The sequence below is a fragment of the Eulemur rufifrons genome, unplaced genomic scaffold, assembly GCF_041146395.1.
Source record: "Eulemur rufifrons isolate Redbay unplaced genomic scaffold, OSU_ERuf_1 scaffold_34, whole genome shotgun sequence".
NCBI classification, from domain to species: Eukaryota; Metazoa; Chordata; class Mammalia; order Primates; family Lemuridae; genus Eulemur; species Eulemur rufifrons.
The window spans coordinates 3,512,825-3,519,744 of record NW_027182817.1 but is presented as its reverse complement, the minus strand read 5'-3'; positions in this window follow the sequence as shown (position 1 = coordinate 3,519,744).

The following is a 6,920-nucleotide window of genomic DNA, read 5'->3' as shown; positions in this document are numbered from 1 at the left end:
AACCTCTGTTTCCAGAGTAAAAATTGAGCATCCTATTACACCTTTATTTCCCTTTGGTATGCTAAGGCCCAACTCGGCAGAGAGGTCACTGTTTATTCTCTTTGCTAAGATCACATGTGCCATAGTCTGTCTGCTTTGTCTCCTTTAGGGGTAATCATCCAATCTTACCCGGGCCCCTCACATCCTCGTGACAATAGGCCTCCTTGGTTTACTGAAATAGAAAAGACCGGCTCATCAGCAATGTTCGATCGGTTGCTTCAGAAACAAATGTTGTTCTGCTTTCTTTACTATGGTTTTTTTTTTTTCCTTCTTTCTTCCGTCAGACCCAATCCGATATAGGTGGGAGAGAAGGTAACCGGAGCCTCTTGAAAAACCGAAGTGAACCAAAGCGAGCTCACAGATTCAGATAGAAATCAGGAGGAAGAAAAATTGAGAGATAACATGGATTTTCTGTCTAGCGGGTGTTCTCACACTTCAATTTTACCAGAAGCGTTAGGTAGGATGACGATGACGATAATTGTGACAAACACTATTCTCATTGGACAGATAAGGAGGCAGGCTCAGAGTGACGAGTAACCTGGGCCTAAATAGATCGCTAAGAAGCATCATAGTGTGTTCCTTGGTTACGCTGTTTTGTGAAGCTCAAAAAGTTTGGGGTGCGCGTGCGCGTGCGTCCATGTGCGTACGCAATCATAGGTGTTCTAGTAAAACGGATATGAGGTAGGATTTCCCATACCTTCAATGATTTCATGTCCTGCAGGAACATAATGTTCCGGGATCAGGTTTTTATTCTGCCTTCTGTGCCACATGCTCAACATGCCTGTGACTTTACAGCCGAGACTTGCTCAGGGGGAGCCCATTCTCATCTTCTGGGAGGTTCTGCTAATCTTTAAAAGACAAGGACATAGGAAGATGATCCTATAACAACGACTGTGACCACGATTAAAGGCTTACTGTTTACCACGCGTGCTTCTGTGGGCTTTGCCTGCATTTGCTTTTTCACTCTGCACAATATCCCTGTGAGGTAGGCACCATGATTTCTGCATTTGCAGATGAAGAGGCTGAGGCTCAAGAGGATGTATGACTCGCCAAGTTACCAAACACGGAGTGTCGTCCAGGAAGCCAGTCCAGGCCCCCCGGCTCTGCAGCCACTCTGCAATGCTGATTCTGAGCCTGACCGTTTCATCACTGGTGGCTCCCTGAGAACCTTGACTCGGCCCCCTTCCTCAGTTCACTTGGGAAACATATTCATGTGTGTGTATTTCTCTCCTTCCCTCTCCCACCCCCCCCCTCTCTGTTTTAGTTTTTATTATTTTGAAAAGTGCATAGAACGATAAAAACTTTAAAAGTAGGAAAAAGCTTACGGAACACGTAAGGACACAGAGAAAGAAAATATCTGTGTACAACAGTGCAACGCATTTGTGTTTTAAGTCGTGGTGTTGCAAAAGAGTCCAAAAGTTTAAAAGAAAGAAAAACAAACAAACAGACAAACAAACAAACAAACAAAAAAAAAAACCAAACCACCATGGAAAAGTTTATGAAGTGAAAACACTTACAGTAAGCTAAGGTTAATGTATTATTGAAGAAAGAAATTTCTAAAGGTAAATGTCGTGTGGCCTAAGTGTCCAGGGTTTATGAAAACCTACAGTAAGTAATGTCCTAGGCCTTCACATTCACTCACCACTCACCGCCAACTCACAGACTCACCCAGAACAACCTCCCGCCCGCCCTGCAAGCTCCATTCACCGTAAGTGCCCTGGCCAGGTGTCCCACTGCACAGAAACCTATTAGACTGCATTTCTTCCCATTACTATCAGTAGTTGTACATTTCTTAGGACTGTAGGCCTACGATACACCTCCAGGCATAGTTAGGGGTTGGGAAGAGGAGGGAAGAGGCCATTCTTCATTTATTAATTGGGTAGCATGGGGGCAGGGGAGGCAGTTTCCTCCTTCTCCTCCTCGTCCCCCTTCTCTCTTGTTTTGCTTCTCCCTCTCTTGTTTTTCTTTATTCCCCTCCCAGTTCCCCCTTCCATCGTCTCGATGGATTTGGATGAGACGTAGACATTTTCTACGTCAGGCCTTAATCATACCGAGGGAGCAGGAGAAAAGTAAGCCGCCTACCATGACACGATGGAATGGAAGTTTGTCAGCCATTGACTGCTGTGGCATTCCGACATTTAGTGTCTTCAGGACATTCTATATTTCTGCTATCCCACTAGAATATATCTCCTCGATCACTACTGTGTGGCCACATCCCAGCTGTTTCGTGAGCCACCCTCAATGTTCGTGACAATGTAGTGTGGGGACTCCCTCCGTCTGGTGCCTTAAACTCGCACATTTGGGGTTTTGTATCAGGATAGCAAAGCGATCGCCTTTAAATAACCTGGCTGGCCATGGTGGCTCATGCCCGTGATCCCCGCAACTTGGGAGGCAGAGACGGGAGCGTGACTTGAGCCCAGCAGCTGGAGACCAGCCTGGGTAACACGATGAGACCTCATCTCTACCAACAAAAAAAAGAAAAATTATGGCGGGTGTGGCAGCATTTGCCTATAGTCCCAGCTACTCAGAAGGCTGAGGCAGAGAGGATCACTTAAGCCCTGGATTTGGAGCTTGCTGTGAGCTACAATCAGGCCAAGGCGGCCTGGGAGAGGACAGAGTGAAAGAAATCCTGTCTCAAAAAAGAAAAGAAAAGAAAAGAAAGAAAACAAGACCGATAACACAACACAACTTAGAAGACTTGGTGTTACTGAAAGCTCGGCCACTTGCCCACGAGGCCGAATAACGAGGACAAGCTGTTTGAGGAGGAAGGAAAGAGAGAGTCTATTTTGCCGGTAAAGGAGAAAATAGGGTAGACCTTCCCATCTCAAGCCTCCGAATTTCCCCGAACATAGGGCTAGGCAGAAATACAGAGCTTTTAATGAGGGGGGGGGGAGGGGTTCTCAGCTTTAGCGATGATTGTGGTTAATTATTTCAATCGTCCAGGCTCTGCCAAAAACAAAGCCTGTGAACTCTGCCGGCTGCCCACCTGGGGGGGGGGGGGGCGGGGCAGGGGACCACTTGGGAGTTTTAAGAAAAGATTTAACCTGCCTTGGGGACATAGGCCAGACTACAAGCTCCCAAAAGTGGTGGTGGTGGTGGTGGTGGTGGTGGTGGGGAGCGTAAAACGACAGAACGTCTTTCTGTCCTTTATTGGTTTCTCCTTTCCCCCCCCCCCCCAGGTGCCAAAAGACCTGAGACTGATGCCGAAAAGAAATAGGTACAGGCGCCCACGTGCACACACAAAGATATACGATCGAATACATCGTGTTGACAGTCGGGGAAACTGGAAGATGATGGGGAAGTATCACGAGCAACTTTGTATTTCTTCCAGGACAGGAAAATGGACACGAAGAGAAAAATTCATCGTTCTCGGCGTAGGATAAAAAGCCACATCTTGTTACTTAATATAATTCATTCTGTGATTTAAGTTTTTATACGATATGATATTCGATAAGCCTAAAAAACAAGATAAAAGAGAAACAAACCAAAGGGAAAAAATAAAAATAAAAAAGACGACGGGCAGAGGCCTACGGTCCCGGGAGGAGGCAGAGAGCGGGAGGAGGGGCGCCTCCCGCAGACAACAGGGCGGGTGGGCGGAGACCCGCTAGAGGCTAGGGCTGCCCCGGGCGGGCCCAGAGCTGCGGGCCCGGGAAGAAGAGGGTGGGACCGTCCGGACCGTGCTCTCCTCCCCGCCCTCCACACCTCCCGGGAGTCAGCTCTTAAACTCCCAACGTCACCTGACTTTCCGGATCCCGAGGTCTGATCAAAGTGGCCGCTAGGTGACACCCAGCAACCGCTGCCGGTGTCATCCTGAAAAGAACGGACCCTATGACTGACGGGGGTGGGGCGGGGTGGGGGTGGGGCGCACAGCGGGTGGCCCGGCCAGCTCCCCTTCCTCCTCGGAGCGGATCGGATCATCTGGAACTTTATCCAGAGAGGAGAGAGTGCCCCTGGGTGTGTGCTAGAAGCCGGAGGGTTGGGGCAGGGACCTACCCAAGAGAGAAGTAGAGTACAGGGAGTTTCAGAGTTGACCCACTCACGATCTCGCCCTGGTCAATACAAGAGTGGCAATATCTGTCACCGTGGAATGAACACTTGGTACCGAAGACCTTTGTCTATGCTGGCCCCCCTATGCCTAGGGGGGGGCATGTGGCCAGAATCTGACATCCTAAACGTCTTCGTAGAAAGAATTTGGGGGTGGGGGTGGGGGAGAGAGACAGAAAAAGAAAAGAGAGGGGGAAAGAAATGGCTGCCACAAAACTATCAGAACAGAGAAGCGACCGATAGGGCCTATCTGGTTAAGTTCTTTCCCTACCCAGAGAACGACTTGACGTAGCTGACGTCACTGCAGTCAGGCCACGTTCCGGTGGACACAGAGAGTCAGGGATAGAATTTCACGCTCGGCACTGTCTCTCGTGACAGCGGGAAGGTGGAGGGTGGCTGAGGGTTCTATGCTCCTTTATCACACACCGTCAGGTAGGTCAGGTAAAATTGAGGACAGATTTCCAGTGTTTCGAGAAAGGAAGAGCACTCGTGCAGGCCATCTATCTGTACGTGGGAGAGTGTCCCCGAAAAGTGGCTTTCAGTGCCGGGATGTGCCTAGGCCAAGAAGGTACACGATCCTGAGTGAGAATGGTCCGTCCCATAGAGTCAGTCGGTAGGAGGCCACCGGTCGAGACGGAACTGCCCCCCCCACACCCGCCCCCGCCCCACAGAGCAGACAGACTCAGAATGGAGTCACTCGGTGCCAGTGCCCTGCCCGGGTGCCCCATCATTCAACCGAACTGGGAAACAGGTGGGCTTTCCGACCCTCGGGAGGGAGCTTCACGGCGGGCGGACAGATCAGAAGGGGCCCGGCTCCCTTGAGCGGGCAGGCTGGGGACGGTCGGTGGGGTCTCTTGACAGGAGGCACCACGGAACCCTTGAGGCAATGTCGGGGGCACCTATGTTGCGGTCCAAAGCTAGCGTCTGAGAAGTCGTCCCGAAAGAATGATGGCGTCAACAAGTCCCCTCCGTTCAAGAAACGAGATTCATTTCTAGAGGAGGGCCACCCACGCGGGAGAACCGTAGGCTTCCTGTGGACATTCTCTTCAAAAGGCAATTCACTCAGCGGAGTGAAAATCGGAAAAATCGCTGTCCTCTGACGCAGCTGCAGAGAAAAGATGGCACCAAAATCAATGAAACACACACACACACACACACACACACACACAAACACACCTCCTCCCATCTGAACGAGCACTCCGGACGGTCACATAGGGAGAGCGACGGGCTCTCTTCCCACCCTGTGGTTTTCTACCTTTCGTTGCGGTTTTTTCCCTCAGTGGATAGAGGAGGAGACACAGGGGGCTCAGCCGGCATGCGAGTGGGTTTATCATCCTCTGTGAGTATCAACACGCGACACCACCTAAGTGAAGGAACACACCGGTGTTTCATGTCATGTGGCTCAATGCCTGGCAGATACGAGCCTTTGCAGGCCTCCTCGTGATCGACAGGACGTCGCCTTGGACACGGACACATCTTGTCCCTCCCTCCCGAGGCGATAGGCGGTTCCGTACCTCCTCGGGGCCAGGGCACAGTCTGCCTAGGCACCTACAACACGTGTGGCAACAGCCTCGATGGCTCTGCCATGAGAACGAACTCCCGTGGCACGGGGGTGGGGTGGGGGGGGGTCGGGTGCTGAAGAATTCAGCTGAGTGAAGGAATGCCACGGGATTCAGAGTGCCATCGGTGGGCTGAGAGGCGAGCAGGGCGGGCTTTGAAAGGGTAACATTCTCCCTGCCTTCCGTCTGTCTGTGAATACAGAACGTACACGCCAGGCGGGGTGGCTCACGCCTGTAATCCTAGCACTCTGGGAGGTAGAGGCGGGTGGATCGCTCAAGGTCGGGAGTTCGAGACCAGCCTGAGCAAGAGCGAGACCCCCATCTCTACTAAAAATAGAAAGAAACTATATATCTAAAAATATATACAGAAACAGTATCTAAAAATATATACAGAAAAATATTAGCCGGGCACGGTGGCGCATGCCTGTAGTCCCAGGTACTCGGGAGGCTGGGGCAGTAGGATCGCTTGAGCCCAGGAGTTTGAGGTTGCTGTGAGCTAGGCTGACGCCACGGCACTCTAGTCTGGGCAACAGAGTGAGACTCTGTTTCAAGAAAAAAAAAAAAAAAAAAAATATATATATATATATATATATATATATATACACACACACACACACACACACACACACACGTATATCCAATTAGCTGGGCATGCTGGCACATGCCTGTAATCCCAGCTACTCGGGAGGCTGAGGCAGTCTGATCGCTTGAGCCCAGGAGTTTGAGATTGCTGTGAGCTAGGCTGACGCCATGGCACTCTAGCCAGGGCAACAGAACGAGAGACTCTGTCAGAAAGAAAAGAAGAGCGAGAGCGAGAGAGCGAGAGAAAGAAAGAAAGGAAGGGAGAGAAAGGAAAGAGAAGGAAGGGGGGGAGAGGGAGAGAGAGAGAGAGAGGAGAAAACTATTAAAAAATTCGGGACCAGATCCATCGGTCGGTACTCAGAAGCGTGACGATCGGGTGTTCCCGAGCACGTGTGAGATGTGTCTTCTCCCTGACGCCGCGTTTCCTCCACACACACATCACCCATCTGCCGTGGAAAAAAAGCAACAAAAAGAGAGAAAGAGATTAAGAAGGGAAAATGGAAACAGGGCAAAAGAGGAAGAAAGAAAGAAATTTCGAAAAAAGAGACCAAAGTCACAGCGAGAAGGAAGAATACTGAGCCCAGAGCGACACCTAGTGACCACACCGTCACAAGCACCCTAGGGCCCCAATTCGCCAGAGACATCTGGTGGACCCCAGGGCAACATGTGGTCGACCCGGGGCCATGGCGTCTGCAG